The 12,240-nt window shown below is 38.1% G+C and overlaps 1 protein-coding gene across 1 annotated transcript in view; it reads right to left on the minus strand.

Moving 5' to 3' along the window:
• The window catches only part of CLRN1 (clarin 1), a 141,473-nt gene that overhangs the window by 78,311 nt on the left and 50,922 nt on the right, over window positions 1-12,240 (minus strand). The gene's annotated exons all lie outside the window — the stretch shown is intronic.

A 12,240-nucleotide genomic window follows, 5' to 3' on the forward strand; every position in this document is an offset into this window, starting at 1 on the left:
AGAACAAGAAGACCAGTATTTAGCTCGAGGATACCTCAAGGAGATCTTAGATATATCACAGAAAAAAGTGGAAATTTTTTCCAGAGAGAGCTTGTTAACACCATCAGTTCTAACTGAAGATCAACCCAAAACAGTATGTGTATTAAAGTATTCGACAGTAGCTAACAAAATCAAGAAAATAATCAACCAGCACTGGATGCTCATAAAAGATGAACCAGATTTGACAAATTTGTACAGTGAGCGTTTGACTTTCGCTTTCAAAATATCAAGAAACTTGAAGGAAATACTAACCACTAGAAAAGCTGAAAAACTGCAACTGAAAGGCATGTCGAAATGTTTCAATTGCACACATTGCAACAATGTAATGATAGGGAATAAATTCATGCACCCCACGAAAGGGTATCATATCAATCTACAATACAACGGTACTTGTGATTCTAAAAATGTTATATATGCCATCGAATGTCCATGTGGCAAAATATACATTGGCCAAACGGAAAGGAAGCTAAAAGTAAGAATATCAGAACATAAAAGCAACATCCGCACAAAGAACACTAAATCAGTGGTAGCCACTCATTGGCTGGAAAATAATCACCAAATAGCGCAAATTAAGTTTACTATACTGGAGCTTTTACCACAGCGCTGCGACATGGATCCTGTGAAACAACGTTTACAGGCAGAATTCCGCTGGATCAAAAAACGTAATGCCCTACAACCATTGGGGCTTAATGACAGAATTGAACTAACATGTTTTCTTTGAACTATTGACACAACTTTGATCTTTGAGGTCTTCTCCGTCCTCTATATGACTCATAAGAATTTTTCCATTATGAAACTGTATTATAATGCTGGTACTACTTATATATTGTTTCCTTTTGTTTATACACTGCATATCTATTCTCTTTTAAATATGCACATAGTGAATGGTGCACTAGACGCTAAGCATGGGAATACACAACAGTATGCAATCCGTTGTCATCGGTTCAGTCATTTAATGATTATGTATGTTAACAAACACGTGACATTCACACTCTTATGAGATTTACCCGATTTAGATCTCAATCTGAAAGTTCTGTAGTTGTACCTCGAATTAAGATTCGATCGATTCCTTGCACATTCGGCGCATTCCCTTTGTTTATTTACTTGACCCACATCACGTGGCCAAATCTCCAACCAATCACTATACGCCTTACAAATCGTCAGGTCTTTTTGACCGATCCCCTCTACTTGTTTATTTCTTCGGTAGTTTTAATTTACACGCTTTCGTTCAAGCAACACTGAATGTTTCCACATGAGTGTATCCACACCGTTTGATTAATTATGTGTTTAACGCTGACATTTACCGCGAACATCACAATCACGTGATCGCCAGTCTCAGCTACAATACCCTCACTGATTGGTTCTCCAAAACTCAGTCCAACACGGCGTTTTCTCTACCGCGAGCCTCACGCGTTACTCTTCTAGTAAGTAACTATTGAATGATGTTCGGTTTAGCATTAAACTTACTCAATCCAGATAGGCTCGCTATAGATCACTTTAGCATAATGAACTTTCATGCTGTCTTAAACAAAGCCTCATCACGCCACTTACTTTACTGTTTGTTCATGACGCTTTTCAGTAGTAGTACGAACATTGTTATGCATATAATGTTTCCTAAGTATCAGAGTATTTTCGAACAATGTGCCAAGTTGTGATCATAACTTTTTTCTTTAAACATATTAATGTTCTGAAAAAGTATAGAATTTTGTTTTATTGTATCATCGTTTGGTTTTTGCTGACTGCTAAGGTCCTGTATGTTTTCATTTGATACAGGCCCCTGATGAAGGGTCACCTAAAACCCGAAATGCATTGGGCATGATGTAATGCTTTAAAAGGATTAAATGCGAATGGAATGATGAAATTACTTGCAAATGAATGAAAATAAAAACATTCGACAAATCTGGAATCGATACTATTGACTTCATTGAAATGTATTTGATTGACTTCACTAATAATCAACGTTGAAATGATTCATAAATGGTGAAGAAACCCTTGAGTTTCATGTGAAATAAACGCGTCCTTTGTGATTCATATATCACATATTTATCTAATTATTTAAGGCACTGCCAGACACAGTGTGACAAGGATAGCGATACCCTGAATTCTTTAAAAAAACATTTACAAATAAGTGACGCGCACGGAGATACAATCTTCACTGTCTCCTCTCTATGCCTCGCCGCAAAGGGATTCGAGGTTGCTTGGGGAGTATCTTTGTGCATTTGACGGCGGAAGACGGTTTGCCTCCGGTAACGGACCCCCTCTCCAGAAGTCAGCGTTCACTCACAAACCCCCTTGTTATACATATATATATATATATATATATATATATATATATATATATTACCTACTGGCGGTCGCCAGTAGGTATATATAGTTAGGATTTTTTCTCTATGGGATTTTTGAAAATTCTATGTCTAATAACTTTGGCGTTTGTGGACGGAATTGGCTGAAATTTTCAGGAAAATGGAACATTTTGTTTCTGAGCAGCCCCTGAAAATTTGGGGGGGGGGGTTCGTCAAGGGGGGGCCGAGAAAAAAGGGGGGTCCCAAAACACGTTTTTCCCATGTTAATTTCCATAGGGCGGTTGGCCTCACTTTTAGCCCGAACGGCTGAATGGATTTGCACGAAACTTGGCAAAATTGTAGGGACTGGTAGCCCGATGTGCCTTTGCTAGGTCTCAATATATGTGCTCCAGTGGATTTTGAGAAATTAACGTTAAAAAAAAGATATATATCTGTAAGCGCGCTCTGGGCAGCGCTCCGGTTCGCGTACTTGATGCGTAACGGAACTTCGCGTGGCGAAGCTGATTGGCTCTCCGGTGTCTGTAAACATTCCAAACAGTCCGTAGCGGCCGCCATCTTGTCTCTCGGTAGGATCGAGAGACAAGAGGAGGCCAAAGCGAAGGGGCAAATGACCATAAGGGGGCATAGTAGATCCTCCCTGACCCCCTAGGTTTGATGTAGAGGCTTTAAAAGGGCCCCGCAGGGCAAAAAAAAAAAAAAAAATGTTTGCTTTTTTGCGTGGGGAGCGCCCGGTCCGCGAACCGGGAAGCGTTCTGGGAAGCGTACTAAAAGGAAAAAAGAATGATAGACTTTTCTAATATTGTATGTTAATTGATTGTTTGTTTTGTTGATTATTTTTTAATTTCTTTATTTTTTAAGCAATTATTTATTATTGTGATTGTGTTTCAAAATGTAATAAAATGTCTAACATTTCACTGTCTGAAATGTCGTTATTTTCATTGAACATAGCTTGTAATGTTTGAGTGTGTAAAATGTCCTCATTTTGAAGGAGGACATCTACTGCTTGCACACATTGCAGTAGTTCTTGGTCCCAAGTTTCATCCATAAATTCTATATAATTTGGATCAATTATTTCTTGGTTGCTCTCTTGCAGGACAATTTGAAATGAAACTTTCTGTTCGCCTTCCATTTTGCCTGAAATTTGGATAAAAAAAATATATTAGTACAGATAGGGCACTGTTGGGATTAATTTTAGATAGGCAGTTTTTATCAGTGAATTTATCTTTGGGCAGTGTATAGTATCAGAGTGGAAGTAGGAATATAAAAAAGTGTATGTGATTTAACGTAAGTAAATTCATAATTATACAAGAGAAACCTAACTCCATCCATAACTATAACAGAGAAGTCTATCTAAATCTATAACTACTACAGAGGGATAGTATATAACTATCAGAAAAAGTTTACCATATTAACTTTTAGTGCACAATATACTTCATTTTTTAAAATAACAACTTACCTTTACAAAGAAGTTGAAGTGATTAGTGAAAATCCAATTGAAATGTACACCAGGAAGTAGTAGTCAAAATGGCTGTGTTCCCTTCTCTTCCTTTAAATATATTCAGGTATATAACGAATCAAATGTCAGGTAAAAAAAGTAGAAAATGAAAGTAACATTTTCATTGGTTGTCAATTCCAACACTTCAGATGTGTTCTGTGAAGTAATTTACCTCACGGTATTTAGAAAGGTCTACAGGCTAAATGGCTAAATGGAATTTCAATCAAATTTGTGAAAATGGTAGGGATTGGTATGTAGTATGAGCTAATCTATATTTGGTGAAAGTGTCTCCAGTCGTTTTTCTGTAAATTACTTTCCCACCTTTTTTGATGGAGCGCTTCCCGGGGAGCGCCCCAGTATGCGAACTGGCGAGCGCCCCGGTACGCGAACCTGAAGCATTACGGGAGTCCACCATTTTGTGTTTCGGTCGAATTAAGATACAAGATGGAGGGCACATAATGTTCAGAATGGGTAGAAGGGGACACGGTAGACGTATTTTGACCCCCTAGGTTTTCTGAGGATGGCTGAGGAGGCCCATATGTGTGAAAAAAACCACATTTTTAAAAAAAAATTCGCGCTGTTAGTTTCCGGTTCGCGTACCGGGTAGCGCTCCGGGGAGCGTACTTTGTTGAAAATTAGTGAAAAAAGTTAGAGTAAAATAATAATTGTGAGTGATCAGATGTAGGGTAGCTCTGAGAAGAGCTTTTGGGTTTATGGTACATTTAGGTACTTATAAGTAGGTACCAATGCACAGTCTTAAATTCAGAATGAAAACTCTGTTCCCTTCATCTGAGAAGTGAACTCCATCTCCTCTGTAGATATCTTGCATGTAGTAATGCAAGTTATTGTTGTACATGGAGCCCATTCCATGGTCTCTCATGTAAGCTGAAACAGATTTGTTTACATGCTTCCTCGACTTCTCAATTTGTGGACAAAATTGGTTCGACCACCTCCAATTCTGTCTTTGGCATATATTTGAATATACCAAGGCAGTTTGAGGAAAAAGTGCCATTAATTGTTCAAAGGTGTCCTTTAAAAGCATTTCCAGACCTACCCCAGTCAAAGTGCCCAAATCATTACCTCCACAGTGCACAATTAACAGGTCAGGTTTTGGCAAATGCATAAAGGTTTTCACCAATGGTATCAATTGGTGACATTTTAATCCTCTGTGGCCAAACCACTTAATTTCCACATCTTGTAAATTGAGGTTAGGTAAATTTCTGTTCTCAGCATACCTCTGAGCCCAATAGATGTAACTATGTCCAACAATCCAGACAGAAAACATGGTGAGAGAAGGTTCTGCTGCAGTCAGATGAAGTGTGGCAATGAAATGGCAGTTGAAAAAATAAGAGTTTAAAATGAAAAAAACTGTGGAGTTTCTGTGTTAATGAAGCAGTAACAGTGATTGGTGGATTTTGATTGCTGAAAACAGAAAGTTAGGGTGCATGGATGAGTTCTTTGAAAGATGTATTTTGAATGGTCAATAAAAAATCATTAAATGAAAGATTGCACTGGATATGCAGGTGCACTGAGAGTTCAGAGTTCAATTGAAACATTGTTGTGTGAACTTGCGAACACCAGAGGTCTTCCAGGAGGTGGTTGCTATGCAAAAAAGGCAGAGAGGGCAGAGGGGGGAAGGGTTTTGATTTGAAAAAAGTGAGGGAAGAGTTTTGATTGGGTGACATGAGAGATATGTGTGATGAATTACAGCATTTCTGTGCTTTCTATAGCTGCAGCCTCTGGAGTGCATACCCTTTGTTCTGCTGAAGACAAATTGGTGTATTTCTGAGACTGTTTTGAAACTCATAAAGTATTTGCTAAGGTGAGAAAAGATTTATTTAATTTAGATAGAGAATAGTGTGTTTTAAGGAGAAAATTATGAAGAAAGTTGAGTTTTTAAAATGTTGCTTTGTCTCAAGTGTTTTACAAATAGATTATGTTTCTTTGAGAATTTGTAATTGGAGAAAATGTGAAGTATTAGTACTGACAGGGTGTTTTTGTGCATAGGAGCTGTGCAGTGTTTTCAAATTATGACTTTAAAATCGTTTTTGAGGAAAAGGAATGCTTTTAAAATTTATGACAAGGAAATAATGGTGTCTGCTTCTTTATAAGGCATTTGAGTGTCTCTGATGTTATTTTTCCCATTTTAATTTAAGACCTTTCCCCGTGGTGCAAATTCCTTGTAAATATGCTCGCACCTGTGCTTGGCAAATTTAGATTTTGAGTCTTTGAGTTACATAGCCATGTTAAAAGTGACCCAAAAATGCTGAAGAGAAATGAAATGAAGAAGCAGACACCATTATTTCCTAGTCATAAATTTTAAAAGCATTCCTTTTCCTCACAAACAATTTTAATTTCATTTTAAGTCATTTCCCCATGAATGTAGGTATACAATTGATTTATATGTTGTGTTTAAAAACGTTTTTTGAAATCAATTACATTTCTGGATATGTACTGTTAGAGCTTCATGCACCTTAAACAAACCTCTGGATAGGCTACACCTTATCGTCATCCTGAATTAATCATTTAAAATGCTAGGGACAGATTTATGATAGGTGTATGCCTCTTTTGCGCCACTGTGCGTCACTTTTGTGACGCAGTGGCGGTGCAAAAGATTTGCTATGTGGCGACAAAATTACAAATTGATGCATCTAGGCAGATGTGTCATGCTGTAAAAAACCTGTGCCACATGAAACCGATGCAGCAGTGATGCAAAAGATGCACCATGTTGCAAGACAGGCCTCACTTCATCTCCAAGAAGATAAGAAGCTGAGTCTTCTGTAAATGTGAAAATTGTTGTATACACTGCTCAACTTCTGTGTACTCTTTGATATGCTAGACTCCATCTGCACTATGAGGTACCTAAGCAAAGGAAACACAGGTGATGTAATTGTAAAATGAGGAAAAGAAACTCCACATTTTTCAATTACATCACCTGTGTTTCTTAAGTTTACGAATGACATTGTGCAGATGAAGTTAAGGTCTGTCCACGGACACAAAAGAGGTCTGGCCTTTGTTCAAGAGTGAAGTGCACATGACTTACTTCATTGGTAGGCCTTCACATGTATTATCTCCTCTGTATTCTTCAACAAGCGTAAATTTGATCTGCAACCCTGAGTAGGACTCACCTTAAACAAACCTCTGGATAGGCCACACCTTATCGTCATCCTGAATCAATCATTTAACATGTTAGGGACAGATTTATGATAGCCGTGTGCCTCTTTTGCGCTGCTGTGCATCACTTTTGTGACGCAGCGGTGGTGCAAAAGATTTGCTATGTGGCGACATATTTAAAAATTGATGCATCTAGGCAGATGTGTCATGCTGTAAAGTCCTGTGCCACATGAAACCTGCGTCAGTTTTCATATAGGTGTTTTGTTGCAAGGTATGCATTAATTTGCAAGAAAGCCCTGTAAAACTAACACAGTGAAATTTAGAAGATTTCACTGAGTCAGTTTATAGCATTGCTGAATCAAATGCTTATGCCTGTTTGAAACACGCATACGAAGTGATGCACCATGCAATGTGAGGGTTCCTCCTGTGCATTGCAGTAGACATGTCACGCTTATGACGTGATTCCTGCAATGTGCTGCTTTTGTGGCACAGATGTGTGACGCATCTGTGCTGTTTTTGCTCAATGGTGCTCCACATTGTAAATTCGGCACACTATGGCTGGCAGAGCAGCGGTGCACATTAACTGGTGCATCCGTGGGGATGCGCCATTTAGCATGAATCTGCCCCTGTACATTTAAGTATGAGCAGGGGACACAGAGTCGGTGAGGCTTATCCAAGGTTAAGAAGAGATGAGTCATGTTCACTGAAAACTTGGACATAGGCTTCACTTCCTCAGCATCGCTGGACATGGCTAAATAATAGCTGCAAAATGTTACTCTTGTTGAACAATTTTACTATTATAATCTCTGAGATTTGTCTCTTACTCTGCAACATCTCATTGTTGTTCTCTTTCTTTAAAGATAACGACAACATCAACCATGAGTGACAATCAGCAATCAGTTGATTATGACATTATCATTGTACTTGTAATTGAAACGTCAGTGGAAGTAGATCCCTTGGATGATTTAAATTCTGAGGATGATGAAGAAAATGATGAGGATGCCGATTTGTCAGAATTGTATGATATAGGGTGGGAAGCTGACGTGCTTGAGCCTATGGAACTATAAACATATAAACATTTATAATAAATGAAAAGTAAAAATGTAAACCGTTTCATTTAAAAATAAAGACACCTTCAAAAACAGGTTATGTGTAGTGTCTTCAATAAAATATTAAAATATGCTCATAAAATTAGAACAGATTCACATATAAAACAGCACAGGTAAAATGAATATGAATTCCATTTCTTTTCTGCTATTTCTGTATTCTAAATTTGCCAAGCACTAAAAAATATTCTATGTAAAAATGTGAAGTAGTGTGTTAAGTTTTTGATGACTGTTATTGATTTACTGTTTGGTAATAGTGGTTAATAACATTTTTTATTATATTTTACCACAGATTCAACTGCAGATCATTTCAAGATTTCAGCATGCCAACCAAGGATAGACTTAGAAAGGCTGCAAAACGTCAAAGACAGCAGGTCCATGAAATAATGCAGCAGTCCTCTACCAAAAAAACTTGTCAAGTCACCAAGAAAGCACCGGGTAAGACCACAAAAACATTCATAAGAAATATTTGTAGTAAAAAAAGTATTACTACAGAAAATGTTTCAGTCCAGAAAAAGAGAAGCAATTTAAACGGAAAGGAAAGGCCAATCAAAAATGTTACTGCTAGAGCAAGAGATAACTCTGTGCATGATAGTAGAAGGAAACAACAGTTTAGGGACATTCGTAAACGAATGTTCCGCAACAGGATAATTGGCAATTTGTTAAAAAATATTAAGAAAGGTCAACAGAAAGTGGTTTTTTATAAGAGAAAAAAAAAAGTTGAGAAAGTTATTGATCAGGCATTTGAAATTAAATGTAAGTTATTTATTTTTATAATCAATAGAATTAGGAAGCTAAACAAGGCAATTTATGATTTCAAAAGAAATAGTAGATGGAAGAGAATAGTTAATCGTAGTAATTTTTGTGAAGTTTTTTCCGGAGAATGGATGCATAGTTCAAGTTGTGAGGCATTTTTTAATGAGGAGAGTTATTTCCAGGATAATGATTTGGTGCTTGCAGTTGACACCAGTGGTCGAGCTTATGAAGTGAAAGATGGTTGTCCAGTTGAAAAAGAAAAACTTGTGACAACAGAGACAGAAGAGGTGTTAGGTAATGAGGTTTTAGGAAGACGTCCTAAGGGTCCTGTGTACACCTGGAAGTGTAGTAGTATTTGCAGTGTGCGACAGGATTCCATCAATTTGCTTTGTGATTTGTACGGACATTTAATAAGAAAAGTTTGAAGCAGAAAATGAAGTTGTTGCAAGAATTAGATCCTTGCAGAGTGAGAGAAGTGACAGGTTTGCATGGTCATTCACTGGCTTGTCTTTCCAGGAGAATATCCCAGAGTGTTTTTCATCATTTCAGGATGCTAGCAGTGCATCATAATAAAGTGAGTAAATTAGTTAGAATGTTGTATTATGCTAAGAGTCCAGCAATTATGCTTAAACAATTATGCGCTGCTCTTTTGCATGGTTCTGAAATAGATGTGAAGAATATTTGTGAAGAAATTGAGTTTTGTTACTTTGGAAGTAAAGAGGAGAATGTTGAAATTGACCAAGAAGAAGAGGGTAATGTGGAAGATAGTGTACAGGTTTCCAGTACAGATAATTTTCAGAGGGAAATTGCGACGTTTCAGGTGAAATCAAGTGAGAGGCCTAATTTCACTTGTGTGTGTTGTCGACGCACTTATTATAAGAATCAGACTAAGTTAGTGGATTTATATGCAAAAAGTGAAAGGGAAAATAATAGTGAATGGAAGGATTTCACAACATACTTGATGGTAGAAAATTGTTTTGATTTGGGATCGGATCAACGTGTGTGTACTTATTGTTGTAGCAAATTAAATCAAAACCAGATGCCTGCTAGAGCAGTTCATAATAATCTGGAATTGGTTGAGATTCCTTCTGAATTGAAGGATTTAAATACTTATGAATCTATTTTGATTCAAAGTATCCATCCCTTTCAGGCTATTGTAAGAATGGAGCCAAAGACAGGGAAATTGCCTCCATCAGATTTACAGAGAGGATTAAAGGGAAGAGTTGTTTATTTGCCTCTAGATTTGAAGAAAAACATTAACACAATTGGAGTAGAAAAAGTGGAAGAGGACCCTCTGGTTATCTTGGTTAATGGGGTTCCGACAAAGAATAAGAAAATATGGCAAGATTTAGTGGATGTTAGGAAAGTCAAAAAGGCAACATTGTATTTGAAAAAAAATAATAAGTACTATAAGAATGTATATGTTTCAGAAGAGGAAGTAAGTGAGGAAGAGGATAGCGATTTGTGTGCTGGTCAAATTGAGAAAGTAGAACCCTCTACTAGTGAAGAAATATATGAACATTATAGTGTTCATCCTTTGCATTCCAAGGAAGTCATGGGGAATGCTATTGAGTTGTTTCAAATGAAACAAGCCAAAGGGAGTCCCATTAGTGTTTGGGAGGAAAGTTTGGAAGCTCGGTGTTTCCCACAGCTTTTTCCAACAGGTCAGGGAGGAAGATATGATGAGCGACCTCATCAAATTCCTGCTTCTGAATACCGGACTTTGCGATTGTATGCAGGAGATGCTAGGTTTCGACAATGTATTCCCTATTTGTTTCATCTCCTGTTTGAAAGCGATCTGTCTGGACTGTCATATGCAGTGAACCACATCTTGAAAAGTGGTATACACATGCAAAACATCTCGGCAAGTGACTTTATGGATAAAGTCAATGTCCAAGACAGTATTTTGGATTCTCACCTGATTAATCTCATGGCGTGTCAGCGTGGTACTAATGAGTACTGGTACCATCGTCATGGTGATTTAAAATGTATGCTGATGAACTTAGGAACTCCCACATGGTTCCTCACTCTGAGCTGTGCCGAGTATGGCTGGGAACCTTACTTGAATTTCTACGAGAGGCAAATGGAAACATCGAAAACATCGAATTCAAGACACCCGGAGAACTGTGCTCTTTGGATCCAGTCAATGTATGCCGGTACTTCAATCATAGATTTGAAGCTATGATGTCTTTCATCATGAATAAGAAGAATCCACCTCTTGGAGAGGTGTTGGATTTCTTCTGGAGAAAGGAGTACCAAGCAAGAGGTGCTCCTCACATACATATGCTGTTGTGGATCAAGGATGCACCTAAATTTGGAACAGATCCAGAAGACTCAGTGATGAGTTTCTACGTGTGCTGTTCCAAACGCAAAGGAGAAGAAAAGCCTAAGAGAAAAAGTTCTACGTTTCCAAAGCCATCGTTGTGGAAAGTACTGTCGTCGTAAATTCCGAAACAAGGACAAGTTCTACACCAAATGTCGTTTCGGCTTTCCACGACCGGTGATTTCTAAAGGAAGAGTAAACAGTTTGATGTCTTCGCTGCAACATAATGTGATGAAGAAATCACCTAAAACACATACAATTTGAAGAGGAACGAAGAGTCCAAGTACATCAACGACTACAACCCAGTGATTTTGTCCATGTGGAATGCTAACATGGATATACAGTTTGTGGCTGATAACTGTATGGCTGTGGCTCGGTATGTGACATCTTACATCACCAAAAAAGAAAAGACAGAATTGAAGGATATGTGGGAGGACATTTCCCATGAAAAGAGCCTCAGTAAGAAGTTGTACAGTTTCAGTCTGAAGATGTTGTCGCATCGAGAAATCGGAGCTTACGAATGTTCTGACCGGTTGTCTTCAGCAAGTCTCTATGCCAAATCTAGGAGTATCGTTTGGGCGAGTCTTGGTCTTGCTGCAACACGTAATCGAGTTCTGAAACCTGTGCGGGAAATTGAGTATTTGGCGGAAAAGGAGCCAAACAGTACCGACATTTTGAAGACCAACATGTTGGATACATATTATCCAAATCGAAGCAGTCACCTCGAGAATGTTTGTCTGTATGAGGTTCTACAAAATTACATATTCAAGAGGAACATCAAAGAAGATACTGAGAAAGGAGTGTATGCTGTAATTGGAAGTGAGGGATGTCTGGTCAAGCAAAGAAAATGCCACTTGGTAAACCATCGAAAATTGAGTGGCGAATCTCCTGAAAAAAAGGAGTTTTTCTATTTAGCACTTTTGCAACTTTTCAAGCCTTGGCGTGCAGAAGAGGAACTGCTTGGAGATTTCCTCTGTTACGAAGACTCTTTCACTGCCGCCAAGGAGACCATAGAATGTCCTGCTTTTCCTAAATATGTAGAAATGTTGAATGCGGAAATCGAGCAGGAAGCAACGATTGCAGCCGAGATTGCCAGAGACAGTT

The sequence above is a fragment of the Lissotriton helveticus genome, chromosome 11, assembly GCF_964261635.1.
Source record: "Lissotriton helveticus chromosome 11, aLisHel1.1, whole genome shotgun sequence".
Lineage (NCBI taxonomy): Eukaryota > Metazoa > Chordata > Amphibia > Caudata > Salamandridae > Lissotriton > Lissotriton helveticus.